Below are 22,117 nucleotides of genomic sequence, written 5' to 3'. Positions count from 1 at the left end.
GCCTGTATGGATGTGATGGCAGATCCTACAATTGTTGGTCCTCCTTTTGCAGTTTCAGTACCCTGCCAGTCAGAGGTTTCGATGGGTGCTGGAGGGTGTACAGAGACAGAGGTGGGTCTGCATGAGTTGGGAGCCAACAGCTATCTTCTTTCTACAAGAGGCTGAGGTGGGTAGAGACATTGCCATAGATGGGCATGCTTACTGCCTTCTTAAGAGAATTGGAAGGTGGTTTTCCAGAACACGAGAACGCCTGTTTATGAATGGTGTCCGTGATTCAAGGGCACAATAAACACAGTGGAGCGTCAGGTGGAGACCCATAAGCATTTAATGCGACAGCTGAAAAAGCCTGAATGAACGCAATCCTATTAATAGGATCCGTGTTTCCCTCTCGTCCCCAAATATCCTATTTAAACTAGGGATTTGCATTCTTACTACGAAGAACATTGAAATGTTCCCAAAGCATGAAACATAATGCTCCACTGAAGAGGAATCCTAAGGAAGCTGGGTTGACTGCTGTAATCTTCCAAGAACTATTCTTATGGTAAAGCTCTGTTCTGCTGATGCCAGAGGATTATCACGCAGAACAAAACCATGGTGTGCTGCTTTCTTCCCTTGACCTGAAGCAGTGGAGTTGCACCCAGAAAATGCCTTCCCCATTCCATGCGCAGATCTAACACAAAGAAGCAGCATTGTACAGAGAGCACTGACAACCAACCAAGCCCAAGACCTGCTGCTGATACGCGGTGTTAGGAAAGATTTCTCTTTTGGCAACTTCCCTCCATAGTTCTATGCACCCCAAATCTTTTGCTTTGTTTTTGAACTTGTCCTGACTTTTTCTAGGGAAGTAAAGCCTTCAAAGTCACATCCCCTGCCTTTTGCTCATTTTTTATGGTGGAAACTGATCAGTCTTTCAGACTGTCGGTACTGGGAAACTGTTGCCCTTTTATCTTTTACATTTTTGTAACTTTTTAACATTGCACATAACATCTTACAATTCACTAGAGTGCATTGGGGTAACTTTTGTATCACCCTAGCTTGTTACACTTTCTATTTTTGGTTACTTTTAAATGTGCCTAAAGACAAGCTGGTGGCAGTAATCTCTTTTGACATGTTTTGCATTATTTTGAGTGTGCCCATTCACGTTAACTACTTATGCCTACAAAATGTGGCTAGTGCCCTAAAGTGGCCATGCCACAAGATTTCTGCTTGTTCTGTGGCCATATTGTAGTGTGGCCACCTTCCTTTCCCTTCTCCCTTTTCCTATCTCCTCCCCTTACTTTCTTCTATGCACTTACTCTATCAGAATTGTCCCTTGACCTAATATGTTAGCAACCTCGTCTGTTTCCTCCACCCTCCCATTACTGTTTTTTTCCTCCCCACGACCCCTCCAGCACTATCTGAAATATCGTCAGGCCTAGTAGGATAGTCGCTTGTTTTGTTCCTCCCCTCCCTTTCTGCACCCCTCTCCCTCACCTTTTGTTTTTCTCCGGCTCTACCAGGCCTAGTACGGTAGTCGCCTGTCTGTTTCCATTTCCTTCCCACTCTCCCCCTCCCTTCCTTATCTATGCCTTAGCTCTTGCACTATCTGAAATGTCGTCGGGCCAAGTACGATAGTTAATTTCACATCCTTACTGTTCATGGCCTGTAAGAATGTGGTTGTATTTTCCCTTTTTCCCCCTCCCTTGCCTTGAAGCGCTTTGAAACACATTGTGTATAGGCGCTATATAAATAAAGGATCATATATCATATCACCTCTAGGTCAGGAGATCCCATATAAGGTAATGCGCTTGCTCGCGAAAGCTGCTGTTTTCACAGCCTAATGCTGCTTTGTGTCTTTGGCCCAGGAAGTGGGTGGGACTGTCTGGTCCCACTCCACATCTGTGGTGCCAGTGAGTCTATTTGTGGGGCGGAAGTGAAACCTAAAGCTGTCCCGAATTGGTGAACCACTGGCTGTTTGAATGGTGCAGGTCCTTTCCATTGGTGGGCTTGGACTTGCTTACAGGCTTGATTTTGGATATGAGGTGGACTCTTGCACCCATAGCTCCCGAGCACCTCCCACTGGAACCAACGGCAGGAAATCCAACCTCCAGCAACTCCTCAAGCCATCTCGGAAAATTGGAGTCTGGGAGAGGTAGGGGGGGTTAAGTAAACGCAGAAACATATTTTTTACCCCGACAGCTGCATCCTCCCTGCATGCTCAATGGCCCGCCCCTACCTCTCTCCCGTTCTCCATAGGATAACATTGGGAACTAGCCTCTTTGTATCCTTAAATTTAATTCCAATGCCTTTTGGTTGTCGAACCTGGGTAGTACAAGTTGAAAGATAAGAACACAAACTACATACCTAGTAACCTTGTTGAATATCTTCTTTGAACTCACCAACACAAGTACAATTACAATTAGAACTTAACAACAGAGACTACATTCTCGGGAGAGGCATTGTGGCTCCTGTAAGTTTTGGGCACAATGCCCCATTTTTCTTAGGGATTGGGCTACTCAAGTAATTTATTTAACTCTTTTATATTAAGTGATTTCAATACATTTTAAGATCCTATGGTGAATATATATGTTTCTCATTGGTTACTGTGTGATATCACCCACTAGTTCCATTTTTTAAATGTGTGTAAAGGCTAGAATGTATATTTGTATTTTTATACATTCCTGTCTGTTAGGCAAGATTGTATGCAGTACCCTTAGGGTGCACTACAATATCCTTGACTTCCTGGCAATAGGGACCCAACCTTTGGTATAAGTCTGAACTACACTGGTTGGTAGTGTGGTCGAGCAGCCAGGCTCGTCTCAAGAGGGGTCAATGTGAGCAGTAAGGTTGTGACAGTTTAACAATCCAGTTATCCAAATAAACACTTATACTCAAGGTTTCTTGTAAAAAAAATTATTAATTTATTTCAGTCAGTTGTATAAGCCTTCTTCAGAAAGGGAGCAAAACATGTAACACTTAAATATACTTCAAAACACACTCTTAGTTTCTCTAAATCACATGATACCCATTGGGTATGGCACACAAACACTTCCTACACCCTCAGGTGACTTAAATAGCTAGGACACTGTGGACATTTTATTACTGGTACATTTAGAGCAATATTGAGTTTGGTGTAAAAGATAGAATAGAGGAATAAAACAAATGTTAACAAATAATTCATAAACCGGTAAGTACTTGCAAGAACCTTCCAAAGCAGAGTAAATTAACCATTTCCTGGGGGAAGAGCCAAAGCACAAAGTCTGAGGTAAAGAGGGGTCTCTCAGGCAGCCAGGACAGCAAATGTTAATTGCAGAATGTCAAGGGGAGCTGAAGATCTCTTTTGCAGGTAGGTAAAAAGTCTTGCTCAATGTTTTTAGAAATGTTTGTAGAAAAGTAGAACACTTGAAGGGCCACAAGCTGGGAGGCTTGTGAGGGGAAAGCTTTAGCAACTCTGCAAGGTAACCAAGACAGGTCTCAACTGAGAGCAGGTGAGGCTACACAACAAGAGGTAAGTTCTCTTAGACATTACAGTACCTCTGGTTAGAAGAAATGGTTACAGCTGGCTTCTATTCCTGTGTAGCTCTCCAGATCCTGCTGTTCCTGGGCCTCAGTCGTGGGGACAAGACGGAGAACGTCTGGGGACTCATGCTCTGCAATGGGGACGGTCAGCTGCAGCAATGGGAAAACTTCAATTCGGCGCTCCTTCGGTGTTTCAGCTCCTCTCGTCTGACAGGAAATAGCAACACTGCGGTTCTCGGATACCACTTTGGACTTTCCTCGCATCTGGGGGCCAGCATTCTGTTGAGCTGGCTCAGGCTTGGTCAGTCCTGAATCGGGGAAGTCAGGAGGATCTTCCTAGCGTTCGAGTTTGACTTAAAAGCAACGCACACAATCTGGTATTGCTCTCCCTGGCTCTTCGGGTCCAGCAGCAACTGCAGTGCAAATGCAATCAGCTTTGGGAATGTCCAGATGGGCTTACTTTGGAGTTGATTGGTCCCACCAACTGAAATGGAGAAGTCGTCCTTGCAGGGCTTCTGTAGTCGAGGCGAATTCGGAGCTTCAGCACAGTAGCAGGGCTTCACCGACTAAACAAACGGTCCAGGAGTTGCAGCAGGCGTCGCTTCCAAGTTGTTCTTTGAATTCCTTCGTCCAGAGGTCGACTCTGCCTTTCAAGCCAAAAAGCCTCGCCTTTTATGCAGGTTTCTACCATTCATACCAGCCTAGCTGTCAATCACACAGCAGAGTGGCTGTCCTTGCCGGACAGCCAGCCGGCCAATCACCTTTGGGTGCATTCATGTAACCAAGGGTATTGAGCACAGGGCGTTTAGGGCACCTCCCTCACTTCTTGCCTCTGCCAGACATACTGGAGCCCGAGGCGGGTTTCACTCGTGAAGCCCGCCAAAGACAAAACTAACAAAGGTACCAAACCTGGTTTAGCGTGCAGAGTATATCTCAAGAAGAACCTTCCCGACAAGAAATGGCGAAAAAGGAAGACCAGGGCCATTATGACGAAATGGGCACCCATGGGTGTCTTGCCGTGGCTGGGAACGCAGCCCGCAGTAAAAACGCACAATGGTAGTAAAAAGTAAACGACTGCCGCCAGCCATTAATTGTAGAAAGGGTAACTTTCAAATGTTTAATTAGAAACTAGACAAAGGGGATACTCACCCCCCTCCCCCCCAGCACCCTATTGTGAGATAGTGTGTGCTGTGTCTAGAAAGTTAAAAAATGTAAGTAAAGTCAATTTCACTTCACTGCTCTTGGAAACAGTAGTTTCACCAAGAGAAGGTATTTAAACCATTGGGAAATCTAAGAGACTTCCCTCTGCCACTGCACTGATGGTGCAGTGTGCCACAATGTTAAGATGATGCCTATGGAATTTGTCGGACTCCAAAGGTCAAAAGAAACATAGGATAAATCACATTAAAATTACATGTGAGATAAAAAAAGTCCAGCAAAAGAGCTGGGGGTCTCTAAGGTTGAAGGGAATTAACACATTTCTGAGAATTCTCCCTAACGCTGTCTAAATCAAATTGTGTGCTTCTGTGTGGACTCATTGTGGACCTCTTACCCCACTCATTCTCTCCTGAGAATAGCCTCAAGTGCTCTCCACATTTACCTTGATTGGGTTTAGGCTAACCTCTCGGATTTCCCTTAACTATGTTGGCGAAGAATTAGTGCAGTCCAACTGGTGTGGGACTACACAAGACTTCTCTTGTTAGGTAGCCCACCTTTTACTTTAGGCCTGTAGTTCACAAGTTGGTGGTGTGACTTAACAGCCAGGCTCATTTTAAGAGGGCTAATGTGAGCTGTTGAGATGTGCAATGAAATCAGTCAATACAAGTATCCAATTAAACACGTACACACTTAAAGTTATATAATACATTTATTCATACACAGATATTTAAAACAATCTTTAAAAAGCAGTAATTAGCTGTAACATTAATTCCAAGTTATGGTTCAATTCAAAAAGTGAATAAAGCAGGTGAGTAATTCATTCATATGTTACACATGTTCCAGCACCCGGAGGTGACGTCATTTTAGGTCAGTATAGCACTTACATAGTATCACCTTTGCAATATTGAGTTTTTAGAAAGGAAATGTTGGCGTTAGATCAGAACAGACTGATGGGTTATAAGAACAGTTAAATTATCTCGGAGGGATGTAGGCAGTCTATTATCCCAGCATTAAAGTCTTCAACATTTAAGACATGTGAGGGAACAAGTACTACCAAAGCCAATAGGCTCAGAAACAGGCCTTTGGGGGGAGCCAGGGCAGCCATAGTCGATGGACAAAGTCAAAGTTCAGATGCTCTTCTTAGAAAATGTTCAGTATTCCAAATAGAAATTGCAGCAACTCAAGAGGGGTCACCTTTATAAAGCACAAGCTGTAAGGCCAATGCAGATAAGGTGAGGTCAACTTGGTGTAGGGTTAAATCGCACTCCCAAAGATAGGAAGAACCCCAAATGGCAACAGTATAAAATACCCCAAGCCCCACAGTACCCTGAAAATGAAGTGTTCCAGCTGGTTGCCTTCACGATGCAATGCAGTCGATCCTTGTTCCTGGTCCTCGGTCGTGGTAATGAAAGGGAGGACGTCTGGTGGGCTCCTGCAGCAGCCATCGAGAGGGGGACTCTGCAGCAATGTATTTCCTCCAATTCATTAGCTCTTTGTAGTTTTGACGCCTTTTTCCCAGCACCAACTAAGAATGAAAAGCGCTGGTTAGGAGTGCCTTGGTCCCTCAGTCCTGTACTCTTGATGCAGATTTCTGTAGGGTCTTTCGGATGCCACAATGCACTCACAAGTGGTTTAGCTACCCCGAGTATTGGGCTTTCTGCAGCCTTGGAAAGTCGCAGCAAGTTGTGGGTTGCCCCAAAATAGTTTCTTGAGGCTAGTTGGTCCCACCAGCCTACGGGAGGAAGACGTCCTTTACGGGTCTTCCCTGTCGATTTGAAAATGGGGTAGGCACAGCTGCAGGGCTTCACCGGGCACTTCACGGTACAGGAGGATTTTGCTGGCATCTTCTCTCGTCTTCTGTTTTGGATGTTGTCCTCCAGTGGTCGATACTGCTTCTAGTCCCATAAAACTCTTTATGCAAGCTCCCATTCATTCACAGCCCTAGTCTGTCAATCACACAGCAGGGTGGCTGTCCTCCAGGACAGCCAGTCGGACGGTTGGAACTGGTTTCACTCAATCACATCTAGAGACCAAGGACAGGGAAGTTTTGGGATCCTCCCTCACCTCCTGCCTTTCCAGACACACTGGAGCTTGGGCAGGCTTAAGGGCTGAAGCCTCCCAAAGGCAAACCACACAAAGGACTCAAACCTGATGCAAACGGAGTAAAAGCCTAGAAGAAACTAACAAGAAATGGTGAAAAAGAAGACAGGCCATTTTGTGAAAATGGTCACACTTGGGTGTAGCACTGCAGCTGAGGTATCAGCCTGCAGTTACATGTCACCAGGTAGTAAACAAGAAACCGCTGCCACCAGCCATTCAAGTGAGTTAGTGTAACAAAATGTTAATGGGTTAAAGGAATGACTATGTAACCACCCAGCAATCCACATAGGGTGGTTTGTGCTGGACCCATAAAGTAAAGTAAGACAAGGGTCATCTTACTATTCTTGGGGACCGTAGTTCACCCAAGAAAATGTAGTTCAACATTAAGAGAAATCCAAGGGACCTCTCAGTGGCACTGCACAAAAGGTGCTGTGTGTCACAATGCAAAAGTAGATTGCTATGGAGTTTACCAAACTCCATAAAATAGTAAGGAGCATAGAAAATCATAGTCAGAAAAACACATGAGTGAGAAAAAGGTCCCACTCACTCAGGAGTAAAAATGTAAAAGCCATGAATCCAGCAAAATACCTGGGGGTCTCTAAGGTTGAAGGGAATTTGCACAGAAATGAACTTTCTCCTGAACACAATATAACCTAAAGTCTGTCCACCATGTCAGATTCTAGAAATCCATCTCAACGCCCGAAATAAAGAACTGCAGCTAAGTGACTCTTGCAGCCAGAAGGATGTCTTGACCGCGGCTACCTCTGCCCTCTGGTAACTTCTAATTGCGTTTTACCTGTGACTTAGAGCTTCCTTTGGACTTATGTTTTGAAAGTGCAAGCCTCTTGATGCCAAACTTTACATAGAGCATGTTTTCCGTAATTTACTGTGTGGATCTTCATTTGTGCGCTGATAGATCGACAACTACTCTCACAGCTAGCCATGTGAGATTTAAGAATAGCTCACTGTAAATCCTTCCTAACAATACAGTTTAGTCTTTTTAAGCTCTCACCAGAGTGATAGTTGAAAATATTACCAACACTGTTATAGCAACCTCCAGGTTACCAGGGAGAGGTCAGCATTTGTGGTTAACTTTCCTTGACACAGCTGCATTTGCTGGGTTTGCAAGCCTCCAATCGTGTGCCTTATTAAAAACCATGCAGTTAAAAAAAAACATGACCCATGGTGAAGCCATACAAGGGCAGAACGACTGTGGCTCTCATTTTGCCTATAACCCAAAGCATTTGGTGCTACAGCAATAGTTCCTGCACTCTGCAGAGTACACCTGAACCTTCATAAATCACCAATTGAGCTATTTGTTCTTCATACATCACCAGATCGTAGGCTCTTCTGTAATTGGAAAGGATGGCAACACACAGCAACACTGACAAACCATTGCTTCCTACTCGCCTGAACTCCAGGAACCTTTGCTGGTGAAACAGAAGTTTTCAGTCCTAGAAGACCATGGTGACCTAGACTACTGTGCTTACCTTTGCATCAACATAATGTAACCTGCTGTGGCACCACGAGGACACATCTGGTGGTTTGTATTACATATACTTCCCTTAGAAACCTTGTGGGTTCTGAAAATGGGCTCTGCCTTTCTTTGTAAATATTTTATGTGCAATCCCCGAAAGAAAAATAAATAACTGTGTAAATATTCCTTATCCAAAGTAATGTTGTTACTTTGTTTAATCATTTGTAATGCGCTCCAGACCCTGGGGTATCGGGGCGCAACAGTTACAGGATATGCAAAGCTTGAGTACAGAAGTTTCAGGGTGTTGCAGGTAACAATCATAGATACAACACATCCTACGTTAACCTACATTTCAGGGTGGTTCAGGTAACAATCATAGATACAACACATCATACGGTAACGTACATAATGGGAATTGTATACAATCTATATACAAAATTACATTAAGAATTGATATGGTTGGGTGAGAGGAGGGCAAGTGGTGTGCAGAAGTGGAGCACAGGTCTGTGTGTGAGTCTTACTGATTTGTAGATTTAAGTCAATTAATATAGTTAAGTCTGAAAATTAGGTAAGGTTGGTCTTATGTGATGGGGTGTGGCAAGGAGTTCCAAAGTTGGGCCCCTTTGACGGGGAAACTACAACCCCCGATTTTGGATAGCTTGAATCTTGGGATAGTGAGGCAGTTGGAATGGGCTAGTCTCGTAGGTCTGGTAGATGTTCTCCTATGGAATCTCTCAGTAAGGTAACTAGGGGCGGCATTGTTAAGTGCTTTGTAAATGAGGGATGCTGTTTTTAATAAAACTTTGTTGTGAGTAGAAAGCCAGTTGTTATGGCGCCTGATGTCTGATATGTGAGATCTTCTTGCCATGCCAGGTGCAGCTCTTAAGGCATTATTTTGGAGGATTTGTATCCTCTGGATAATTGCTTTGTTGGCACCAATATATAGAGCGTTGCAATAATCTAGCCTGGAGAGTATAAGGGCTCTAGCTAAAATCATGCAATTATCAGACAAGAATGGCTTGCCTGTCCTGATGAGCTTAGCCATGGCGTTCACTTGTTTGCCGAAGGAGAGTATGCAATCCAGGTGGATCCTCAGAGTCTTCACCTCCTTGTCAACCTTGATGAGGTTACAGTCTATTAAGAAGGATGCATGATCCTGGCCTAGTTTCTTGCAGTTTGATTGTGTGCCCAGGATGATAAGTTTGGTTTTATCATCGTTCAGGCAAAGCCCATGGGTTGCCATCCATGCCTGAATGATGAGATACACTTGTATTCTCAACTACCCTGTACCCCTTCCAAATGTTGGCCTTAATTCGTCCACTGCTGTGAACAGGTGAGCCAATTTTCTCAGAAGAAGCTCCTTGTAAATCAAAATGTGACTCAGCATGTATTAACAATGCTGCTGTCCCCAGTGGCAGTGTATTTGAAGGTCCATTTCTCTTGTCGGGACGATTGTCTGATAAGGGCCCTTTCCCATGACCTTGCTTTGTTGCCGACTCCCTCTCCAATTACATAATCTTCCCAAAGAAGACTTAATTCTGTATAAAATAATCAAATTAGAATGTGCACTCTGCATTCAACTGATGAAGGCTTTCTCGTCCATGGAGTAACGCCATCATCTAAGACAGTGACTTTCGCTCACATTAGAGTTGTGTGCTTGGTGCAGCCTCTTGAATATAGGTTTGGTCTGTAACACCAGAATATAGATGCCTATGGTACAACACACATATGAGCATTTGGACCAATTCTCAGACCAAGCTCCTACAGTTCCACCAGTATTATGCCTTCACCGAATATGTGGATTGTCAATCTTTGTTGGCTGCCCTCTCAAGAACTCAGTAACAAAGGATTCCTTTGAGTTGCTATATTCTTATGAGGATGGGTCCTTCCTTCCTGTTTTCATGGTATCAGAGACTGATCCGCAACTAGGCAACACCATTGCCTGCAAGCTTTAACTCGCTCACCAAGTGGTAGAGCTCATTGACCAGTGAAGGGCAACTTTAAGGATGTCAATGAGGTGGTGAAGATGCTGTTTAGCACAAATATTCAGCCAGGGCATGTCTACAGAAATAGGTTAGAAAAACTGGTAATGTTGTACACATGGCAGAGAAGTAGACCTGTATGAGAAGAAGTTGTTTAATGTTTTGCCATTGTGATCCCACCATTTAGGTACGCTAGCAATTTCCAAAGTCCAGCAGTTACTCAGGGTGTCGGGGGCTCAATGGTCACCAAAGGACCTGTATTTACTCAACTTGCAGTTACTCATCCAAAGAAGACAACAAGAGAGATGGGCTGACTTCAATTAGGCTTAGTCCAGGATTGTTAATTTTGCTTCATTTCCCCGAAGAACTTCAGAACAGGAAATGTTATGGTTAATATGGCTTCATGCCCGCTGTGTGGCGGCAGACATGACCTTTAACGGCCACCCAGCCCAGGCAAAGGTAGGCCAGAGTGAAGCCAACAATGGCTCAGGCTGGCAGGCTGTTGAAGCCCATGTCCGCCCCTCTCAGTGGGCATGAAAGCCATTCGCACCTGGGGTGCGGATGGCTTTCTAATTTAATCCTCAGGAGCCGATCTCCCGAGTGGGTGCTGGTGAGGTGAGGGGGGTGTGTGTAGAAAAAATTACGATGTCCTTTTTCCATGTATATGACGGCAAAGAGACAGGATGAGTGCCGGGACTGGGTAGCAAAGCTTACAGTCCCATGGGTAAGTGGGGTGGGGGAAGGGGATCGGAGGATTTTGGGAGAGTGGGGGTGGGGAGGCAAGTGTTTCCCTCTTGCCTCCTCACATTAAATAAAAAAAATTCAAAATGGTGCCACTCGGGGAAGGTCCTGTAACTCGCCCGCTTTTCCAGCCACTTGATTGGCTGATGGGCCTTCCCTGGGTGCGAATGAATGACAGACAGCACTGCTCTCCAAATATTCTGTTCTGGTGGCGACGACTAGGTGTCTTAGCTCTTTAAAAATATTGAAGTAGTTGGTTGCTGTACATTTTTTTTATTGCTATGTACAGATTTGTTGGTCAGGCCACCCTACAAGATTTATATAAGGATACCCTTTCTACTTGCAGGAAGGACTGTTCAGATTTTTAGGAATGTGATCAAGGCCTTGTGAAGGGAAACTTGTTCTGTTTCTGGTTTTCAGAGTTCTTTACAACATGCTGTATGAAAGTATCGATTGTTATTTTAAAATCAGGAGCATGATATATAATTTTTCATAAAACCTTTATAGATTTGGTATTCTTTACCAGCGCACGGAGCGTTCTATATCTTTCTGTGTATCATTTATTTTATTTGTGATTCTTGTTGAAACCACTCTCTTACACAGCCATAAAAAGAAACAATCACAACAAGCAATAAAATACAAAAATATCCCATTTAAAGTTAAAACATATTCTAAAATGCCTAAAACCTTGTTCCACAACAAAGGATAATATAACCTGCTTTCCATACAACCTATTCAAATCACATTATATAACCTATACTAATCACAAATTTAATTTCAGTACCGACAGTCATGACTCCCATTTGTGCAAATACGCAAATTTACGGCTCCGTTGTTACAGCCTATGCCCATCACTGGTTTCATATCCTTGCAACGCATATCCACTCCCTTCTGTACAAATTCACAGTAAGAAAGTGCGCAAATAAGCGAAAATACAGCTACAAAATCACACATTTCATTTCAATGTCGTTATTCATTTAGTACGTGCAAATACGCAATATAGAAATGGGAAAATTATCAATATACGGCTACAATAGTAGACTATGCCAATCACAAATTACATATCATTTTATAGCAAGATTTTTTAACTTCCTTCTGTACAAATATGCAGTATGAAAGTGTGAAAATTAGCAAATATGCAGCTGTCACATTACAATCCTCATTGTGCAGTATCGATTAGCATGGCCTAAATATAACCTTGTCCTAACATTTCTGTGCCAATACGATGGAGTGATGTTACCTTGAAAATCCATCTCACCAATAGATAGTCTATACTTTTGCCAAAGAAACGAGGGATAAGCCCCGGACCTCTACAAGATGTTGATTATCCCTGCTAGTGACAGCAATTTTAATGTTGCTATCATTAGAAGCGTTTCCTCCCCAATGGCCAGTCTCTTAAAGATGTCTCTGGAGTTAACATATCTGGATTCCATACAAATCTATTAAGACTCTGCTTCTGCTCTTGCTCAGCCAGGTACAGATTGAACAAGCAGGGTGCCAGCACACAACCCTGCCTCAGCCCCCTGTGGGTGTCACATTCTTGAGATAGAGTCCTCTGTGCCTGTTTAATCTTACCTGCAAAACTGACCCCTATGTAGGTTAATCAAAATTGCTAATAATGGATGTGCGATACCCCAGGTCTGCAATTTCGCCCATAGTCGTGAGCGCTCATCAAAAAGGTCTGTTGTGACAACTCCGCTTATGCAAGTAATTGAATACATGACAGTATGAATCCATTGAGTTAAGTGGAAAGGCCCTTTCTAAAGCCTGTTTGAAACTTTGTGAAGCGACAAGCAGCAGTGGCCCTGGCCCGGGCCTCCAGCTCCTGAAAGACTAAGCTCGCAATCCAAGAGTGATATAGATTGGTAGTTGAGTGGGTTATTCCAATCGCCTTTCTTAAAAATTTGAATAATCAGAGCGTTTCTTGGCGTTTGGAGTTGCTCTACTGGCCAGTACTGAAGTGAAAAGAAAAAACTGGACTGTTGCCCAGACTCTAGGATCAGATTTTATAAGGACGTTAGATAGCCCGTTGGGCCACGGTGCCCTTGAATTAGAGGCCCTTTTAGCGTTCTTTTCAAACTTCTCAACTCCCAGATTCAAAACCATGGACACTTAATGAGCGTCTCTGGCAACAGGACTGCAGGACGCCTGTAAAGATGTTCTAAATGTTAGCCCCAGGCCTCCTCTGAAACAGGGTTATCCTGTTTGTTGTCCTGGGTGTGAACAAGATTATTAATTACCACCCAAATGTTATGTGAGTCTTTGCTATGGACAATGTGTTACATTCTTTCCCCTTCCAGATGAAACTAATACTACCGGTGGGATTTAAGCCAATTTTTAAAGACTTATTTCAATGTTCGAATCTGTTCAGACCACAAATTTCTTTGTCTTTTATTTAACAGTTCACAGGTTTTACTAAACGTATGCATTTTACTTGGTACTCATGCATTTACAACCTTTCCATCTTAATCCCACATCCCCCCAGCCCTATACCAAGCCTTGATGTAATTCTTTATCCTAACATCCCTTTGTCTCACCTACTTCACCAATATTCCCTGCCAGCGTTCTTTGCACTTCCCTTTCTCTACTGTTTTGGTTAAATAGATTGAGTGTAGGCAGTCCACTGAAGCATATATTCCCTAGGGTCTAGTTTTTGCTCCGTGATCGCCTGTGTCCACACTCCTGTTTCAGCCATTGTCCATTTTAGTAAATCTTACCACCATTTTTGCCCACCCTGCCCTCTATTTGCTTTCCAGTTCATGGCTATGCTGCATTTGGCCAGCACCTACATAAGATCTTTAATCTAGCCTAGCGCTTTCTTTTTTTATCCTTTTGAAAACACCCAGGATGCATGCCTCCAGGGTTTGGATATCTAAATATATGCCTCTCTTAGCAACCTCACTTGCGATCTCCCTCAAACATTTCTGTGTAGAGTTACATTCCCAAAACATACGTACCATTCCAGCTTTTTCCATTTTCCATTTCGGGCGCCCCTGTCTGCCTGCTCCTTTGATTTTGTCCATTACTTCCGGGGTGAGTGAAGCCTTCTGTGTTTAAGAAAATTGTATTAGTTGCAATCTTGCGTTCCTGGAAACTTTTTTGATAGGGTGCAAGGTGGTTGACTATCGCCAAAGGGCTTCCAAGGTTCTGCCTCCCATCTCTGTTTGCTTTTCCATCTATCCTCTGGAGTGGTGTCCTATTAGCACGTCGTATAGTCTCTATATGGTGTGCCTCCCACCCCCATCTGAGATCTATTATTGTTTCTATTTCTTCGCTGCCTATTCCTCCCCTATGACCAGCAATCTACGCTTAATCGTGTTTAATATGGAACTGTATTAAGAATTGTCCTCTGTGTAGGGCCTGTTTCTGGCAATTCTTGGAAATCCAATAGTTGATTTCCTCCGCTCAGGTCTCCTATTGTGATGATCCCTTAAGTCCCCCAGTGTGTGCGCACATAAGCCCCTAGTCCTCTTCCTTCTATCATTACTGCTGCTAGAGGTATCTCTGGTGATATTGGGGTCTTTAATTCCTAGTGTCTTTCAGGCCCTCGTCCATATTTGCATAGCCAATTTCACTAGTCGCAGGTATCCTTGCGGTTCTGGCGGGACAACCCAAATCGGGTCTTTCAAGTGTAGATGTTTTATTGCTGGTTGTAGGAGTGCTGTCTACCGTGGGGTTGTCTGCAAACCAACTTGCCATATATTGCATTTGGCATGCCAGGTAGTACAGTTCGAAATTCAGGTTCCTCAACCCCCCTTATTCTTACGTCCCGTCCCCTTTCCTCCATACTGCATGGGGCGTCCCTTCCAACGGACGGGAGACGGAACCTTTTTCATCAGAAAAAAGCTTCTTGCACTTTACATTTAGAGGAGTGCAGGGGTGCGGCCCTGGAAGCATGTGCTGCCCTGCCTCCGCCCTCCAGCGCCACACCTCAGTCCCCTTTTCCATGTCGACGGGAATAGGCCGAATTCACCAGCACTCCTGGGTTTGGCTTTGGCCATGTAATTCCATGCGAGGATACTTCTGTCTTTTTTCATACAGGTACTCGGTCCTCAGGCATCACGATCCTCCCCGGTGCATGTCGACTTGCACAGGGTTCTTCATACCCCCACATCCTCTGCCTACGTCGACTTGGCACAGACCACGGTTGGCAAGCTTGTACAGCGTGCAACGCCCGGTCATCGAGGTCTCCAGACGACCTCAAGGACTTTGTGAAACATCAATCCAGGCCTAATGTAGGGCCTCTATTTTCCATCGCACCCTGCAAGGGAGACTTCTTCCCAAGGACCCGCCCGACGGGATGGACCGCTCAGGTCATTGTACCTGCATGTGCACCAAGGCTGCTTCAGCTACCAGCCTACAGGCCGAGGGATCCTCCCGGTGACCATGTTGAGGGACCAGAAGGTTCTTGCACCGGGTCTTCACCCAAGGGGCTCCTCCCTTGTACCAGCATTATGTCCAAGGGGCCACGCCCTAGTATCGGCAATATATCTCAGGGGGTGCCCTTAACGCAGTTCGTCTGTCTCCCGGGCCGAGGCTGTCTCACCTACTGGGTCTAGGCCCGAAGAGCAGGGTAGGCCTCGTCATCCACACAAGAGTCTTGGAGGAGGCTGGGCCCAGCGAGCCGAGCTACACAACGCAGGAACATGGCAGGCAGCTCAACAAAATGGCTGCTGTGCCAGACATCCGCACCCTTCCGACGCCATTCCAGGAGTTTGGCGAGGAACGAGTGTCGAGGTGGGACTGGCCTCAACCAGGTACGTGGCCTACAGCCTATCCTTCATTTGCGCAGGGCAGGTTCCGGCTGCGTCCATATGGGCACGGTATGCAGCGGCTCCAGTAGCCTCCCGCTGCCCCGTCTATAGCCCCTACCACTCCTCTGGCTTGTGAAGACCGGTTCTTTGAGAGGTTCCTCAGATGTGGGTTATCCTCGGGGATGCCATCAGGCACGTGCTCCCTCCAATTCTTCCAGCTCCTCAGGCTCCTCCGCCGGCACTCCTGGCCCCAGCGCAGCCTCTCCCTCCGGCCCCCAGCCGATTCCTCAGGTGGTTCCGTACCGGCCTCTTCACAGCCTCTGTCTCTGGTCCCGTTACCCCAGCCGCCAGCTCCCGCTACTCCCCCACTGATGCAGGACCCTCCTGATCCTCAAGGCACCGATGAGGAGGAGGACCCTGACATGCCCTCGTCAGCCTGGGCCTTCCACGAACGCCTTCCATGAACGTCTGGCAGGGCTGGCAGAATACCTGGGCCTGGGGAGAGTGGGTCCTTGCTGAAGTCTTCACACGGTACCCCGCTGCCAAAACGGGAATTCCACTGCAGACCGATGTAGACTCCATGGCCAAAAAAAAGGGTTGGCTCAAGCCCCACTCTGCCCAGCTGTCAATTGACGCCTGGACGCCAAGTACAGGCAGATGGAAGGGGATTCACTTTTGCTATTCGCCCATGCTCAGCCACACTCGGCGGTGATTGCTGCGGCATCACTATACTCCAAGCCTCAGTCGTCCGCGGCTTCCTCCTCTGCGATGCTGCTAGGCAAGGAGGAGATGATCTTGGAGGCTTGTGGGAAGAAGCTGTATTCCAATGCATCCTTGCATCTTAGTCAGGCCAACACCGATGCCAGGCTGGCTGCCGCCAACCAGAGGTTATGGCGGGAAATTGCGGACTTCCTCCCAGAACTCCATACGCAGAGCCAATCACGTTTCAAGGCGGGACTGGCTGAGGCCAAGCTGGAAGTCCACTGTGGCCCATATTGACACCTCTGGCCGGGCCATTTGTATTACCACGGTACATGAGAAGGACAGCCTGGCTCCATGCAACTAAATTCAACCCGGACGTCCAGGAACGCATCTTAGATCTCCTGTTCGAAGGGTGCGACCTCTTCCACTCCACAACAGACGAGGAGCTGGACAAATAATAAAACAGCTCACAAACGGCCTCGTCTTTATCCATCTTGACAAAGACCACGCCCAAATCGTACACCCAGTCACAGCAGCGCTCTGACAAGGGGTTGTACGTACAGAGGTTTCCGCAGCTTCCAGGTACGGAGGTCCATGCAGCAGGACCACTCGCCAACTCCAAATCGGTGCAAGCAAAAAAAGGGGTGCGGTGGGGGGGTAAGGACTTTTTCCAGTCCCCCTCCTCCGCAACAGCCTCTGAGGGAAAAGAAGGCATGACACGCCCCTTCGGGCCCACATGTCTCCAGTGGGGGGGCAGGCTTGCTCTCCATGCACATTTCTGGCACCAGAATTTCGTGGACCTCTTGATCCTCTCCGTAGCATCCACAGGGTACCACCTACCCGTCCCAGCCTCTCCTCCCTTCCACTTCCGTAAATTGGGACAGCAACTCTTCTGGCGGAGATCAACTCGCTCGTAGAGAGCCAGGCCGTGGAGTAAGTCCCAGCCTCCCAGTGAGGCTTTGGCTTTTACTCCAGGATTTTCGCCATTCAGAAAAAGAACCAGGCGGGCCTGAGAGTTGTGCTGGACCTTTCCACCCTCAACCTCTCCTTACCTCTACAAAAATTCAAGATGGTTACGCCAGCTTTTATAGAGGAGACATTGTGCAAGGGAGACTGGATGTGCTCCCTGGATCTGAAGGACGCGTACATACTATTTGGCAGCCCCATCGTTCTTTCCTATGGTTCAGGATCATGGGCTATCATTTCCAATACAAGGTCCTTCCTTTTGGCCTCAAGTCTGTCCCCAGGGTCTTTACCAGACTCATGAATACTGTGGCTGCCCTCCTCAGAGCGCAGGCCCTCCACATCTACCCATACCTCGACGACTGGCTCGGCAGGGCTACATCTTCGGAAGCGGTTCACCACTCTTCCCATTTCACACACTGCATGATCTGGGCTTTTCGCTCAATCTCAAGAAGTCCCAGCGGCAGCCCACGCAGACTCTGACATTCTGACATTCTTGGTCCTCTTACATGCTCCGAGATGGTGTTTCCGTCAGAGGACAAGAATGTGGCCATCAGGAGGACCACACACTTCCTCAGCAGAGAGGTGACCTCGGTCTGGTGGTACCAGCATCTCCTGGGTCTCTTGGCGGCAGTCCTGTTAGCCGTCCCACACACGAGACTGAGGATGAGGAGGATTCAGCTGCACTTCGCTGCTTCATGGAACCAGGAGCGGGGCTCTCAATCTGAGATGATCAACGTTCCTCAATAGCCTTGATGGGATTGACCACATAATATCCCTGTACGCGGGCGATGTCCTCCTTTTTGTTAGGGACCCACACCTCAATGTCCCAACTATGTTGGAAGTCCTCAGTAACTTTGCCAAAGTATCGGGCATACATTTTAGCAGAAACAAATCCTGCCTCTTTCCATTGGGATGTCTCAGAAGCACACACGAGGATGACCTGCCTTCGCTAGGGATCAGTTGGCATCCCATCACATTTCGCTACCTTGGAGTCAATATATATCACACACCTGAACTCATGCATGAAAACACAGCGGCGGCGCTCCCCCCCCCCCCCCCCCCAACGCAGGTCAATAGGGGTTTTGGTCTCGGCTCCCCCTGTCCATGATGGGTAGGGCATCCATCATAAAGATGATTGTTCTCCTCAGATTTCTCTATGGGTTTCAAAATGTGTTTTACTATATCAAGGCTCCCTTCTTTTGACTATTGGAGAAGATACTTAAGGACTTTCTGTCGGCAGGAGGCAGGCATAAATTGGCACTATCTACGTTAACCCTCCCATACAGGCAGGGCGGTTTTCAGCTCCCCGATCTCGAGAGGTATTACCTGGCAGCCCAGCTCGGCTTCGTGGCTAAATGGTTGGCGGATGACGACGCTCCTGAAACGGCTCTACTACAGCGCCCGATTGCTCCAATTCGATTGAACAAGCTCATCTGGGCCCCCCAGCACCTCACAGGTGGGACCCCCTTCTTGGCCACCCTAGGAAGACAAATATGGCACAGAACAAAATTGCTTCTCCACCTGAAGCATGTATACACTCCGGACATCCCGCTCCTTGCTGATCTGTGCCAGAACAGTGTCGACCTAGCAACCATCAGATATTGGGAAAGGCTGGGAGTGTAAAGCTGGGGGGACCTATATAATGAGGGCTCCTTTCGTAACTTCTCCTCCTTGCGATCCGATGATGGCATGCCTAGTGGCCAATTCCTTTGGTATTTGAAGACCCGTAAATTAGCGCGGACCAAATGGGACACTTGACCCGACGAACCCGAGTCCAACCCCTTTGTAACTCTTTTTTCTGATGTTTGTTAATCTGCTTAGAATCACATGCTGTGCATAGGTCCGACATCCAGTGGTCACTGCGGAGTATTGCATTTTGTTTTTCGTAGTCGAAAAAGGGGACGTCGACAAGGCGTGTCTAACACTATCCCTATAGTGACGTGCGTTGTACCCACAATCCCTCACGCGTCAAGGTCCCTCAGATTGTTTTTTTCCGCCCAGCTTCTGGTCGCCTTACGCGGAGCTCCTAGAGAGACATTGCAAATACTTACTACGGACCTCGGTCCTTAATTATACTTATTATATTGTTAAAGATCCCTCCCCTCGACGTTAGCTGTGAAGCTTTTCTCCGCCGAGCAAGTTTTCGACGGAGGGGAAGAGACGGAGGAGATCCTTCGGCGCTGCCGAACACGTGGCCTGGCCTCGCCGACCAACATACAGTAGGGAGAGTGGGGGTTCGAACTTTTATCTTCTCTTTGAGAATGTCTTTCTTTCTCCCCTATCTTTCCCTTGGGGTTGTTATCACCAGTTATTATTGCCTCAGCTATGGAGAGGACACCTTTTAAGTTTTGCCCACGCTGTAGGGGCAAATACACTTGGAAGGACAAACACAAGCTCTGTAATCGTTGCTTGCCCCTCGATCATAAGGAGGACAGCTGCGCGGCCTGTAAGCTCTTGAAACCAAGAACTCTTAAAGAACGAAAAGTTAAGAGGTGGGCGGACTACGCTATGTCGAAGTCAGTATCCTCACCCGCCGCCGCTGTTACAGAAAGTGACGAGGAGGGTGATAACTCGACGTCCGTTACGGAAGTCATTAACCCCCAGAAGGAGCGCTCGCGCTCCTCGACGTCCGTCCCCGACGGGCTCGGCTCACGCCCTGCTTATGGGGATGAACACCCCGGCGACAAGGACGCACATAGACCCCATAGGCCTAAGCACACAACCCACGGCTCTTCTTCGTCGAAGACGAAGGATCTATCAGCGCCGAAGGGGACGCAGGGCACTTCGGCGTCTACCTCAGACCGTAAGGGTCTCAAGACCCACCCGCAAACGCAGCCGCGACCAGCGATTGGGCTTTCATCAAACACGAAATCATCCGACGTAACGCTCCATAGAGCGGCCATCGAGGAACAACGCGTAACGCAGGCAACGTCGACACCAGAGCCCTCTACTGACAAACTCGTTGTCGAGAGCCTGGCGAGAATTGTTTCCGAAGACAAACGTAAGCGGACGACGAAACAAACGTCGAATACCGCACAAAGAGCTATGGAAACGCCGAAAAAGCACAAGAGTAGCCAGGAACTGCCCCCTTCATCTAAGGGCACTTCTGAACTACCAGAGGGCTTTTCAGAGGGCGACGGAAACCTTTCTTCGACGTTTTGGGAGCGTTCCAAGCGTTTTGAAGGTGAAGACGCTGATTTCCCCCCTCTAGACTATTCAGGGGTCCCCCATGAGACCCTTGAAAGACTCCATTCTTGTATGGAGAAAATGGAAAGGTTTTTGGGGAGCCAAAACCCACCCACACCCACACCCAAAAGACCAAGAGAATGGCCCCAGGAGGACCCTAGGGTCAAGATTCCTAGGCTGTTTCCCCCTTCTACAGACGCATATGATCTCACTGAGGAGGAGCAATACCTCCAGGAAGATGAGTGTTTGGGTGGAGAGGAAGAACATGAGGAAGAGGGGTTTGAAGAAGATCCTTACACTAGTGCAGGAGCTTTTGAAGAAGATACAGCTACCTCGCAGCCCTGGCAATCCCCATCAGTACAGCCTTGGCAATCCCCATCAGTGCACTCAGACCCTGATGTCTTTCACCCTTCTCCCAAATATGCACCTATTGGAAACACCTCTCCCATAGATGACCAACCTTCACTTAATGCACTATTGCGCAAGGCAGCAGCGCATTTTGAAATAGACACAGGGGAGACTCTTCCTGACATAGACTTTGTAGAGAAAGTTATTAAAGAAAAAGCCCCTGTTAGTCAGTCTATTCCGCTCCTGGCTTCTATAAAGAGAAGAATAACTCCTTCCCTTTCCAATCCGGCCTTAGTCAGAGGGGTTAACCCTCGGATAGAAAAGCTCTTCAGCCCTTCGTCGTCTGACCCTTTGTACATCAGAGGACATTCTATTCCGGACTCCCTCGTAGTTACTAATACAAGAAAAAGAGCGGGGGTACCACTATCCACTAGTGAGGCACCACCTGACAAAGAGGGCAAGAAGCTCTATGCACTTGGGAAGAGAATCACGACCTCCGCCGCCTTCTCAACTATGATTGCAAATAACAATTCCCTACTAGCTAGCTACGCAGATGCACAGTGTGGCAAGCTGCGCAGCGAAGCAGAGGACGCACCAGAACCCCTGCGTTCACGCCTGTTAGCTATAATCTCAGAGGGAACTCTTGTAAACCAGGGCATCGTAAAGAACTCCTTAGATGCCGCAGAGACGGCTGGCCGTTCCCTGGTTCAGGGAATACTTCTCAAACGCCATGTCTGGCTGCGCAATTCGGGATTTAAGCCGGAAACCCAGGCTTCCCTGATAAATAAGCCCATAGAACAAACACATCTGTTTGGGAAAGCAGTTGATGAGGCCCTAGAAAATGCGAAGAAAGAGTTTGATACCATCAAGACTCTTGACCAAATTTCTAGGCCCCCTAACAGACGCAGCTATGGCAATAGACGCTCCTTTCGTGGCCAACGCCAGCAGCAAAACCAATAGCAATTTTGCTCTGCTACCAACTGGCCCTCTAACCAGGGTAGCAACACCCAGTTCAGTCAAAGAGGCCAACGCCGTGGCAAAGTGGACATGAAAGATGCATACTTTCATATTTTAATGTTGCCAGCGCACAGAAAATACCTCAGGTTCAAGATGGAGAACAAACACTACCAGTTCAGAGTACTACCCTTCGGGATAGCATCTGCACCAAGGGTATTCACGAAAGTACTGGCAGTGGCAGCGGCCGA

General features: G+C 47.0%; 1 protein-coding gene across 3 annotated transcripts in view; it reads left to right on the top strand.

Annotated features, from left to right (window-relative positions):
* Nucleotides 1–22,117, top strand: part of CREBBP (CREB binding protein) — a 2,841,012-nt gene that overhangs the window by 1,085,317 nt on the left and 1,733,578 nt on the right. The window lies entirely within an intron of this gene.

The sequence above is a fragment of the Ambystoma mexicanum genome, chromosome 2q (genome assembly GCF_040938575.1).
Source record: "Ambystoma mexicanum isolate Mex_15411 chromosome 2q, UKY_AmexF1_1, whole genome shotgun sequence".
NCBI classification, from domain to species: Eukaryota; Metazoa; Chordata; class Amphibia; order Caudata; family Ambystomatidae; genus Ambystoma; species Ambystoma mexicanum.
This window is presented reverse-complemented; position numbering and strand designations above follow the sequence as displayed.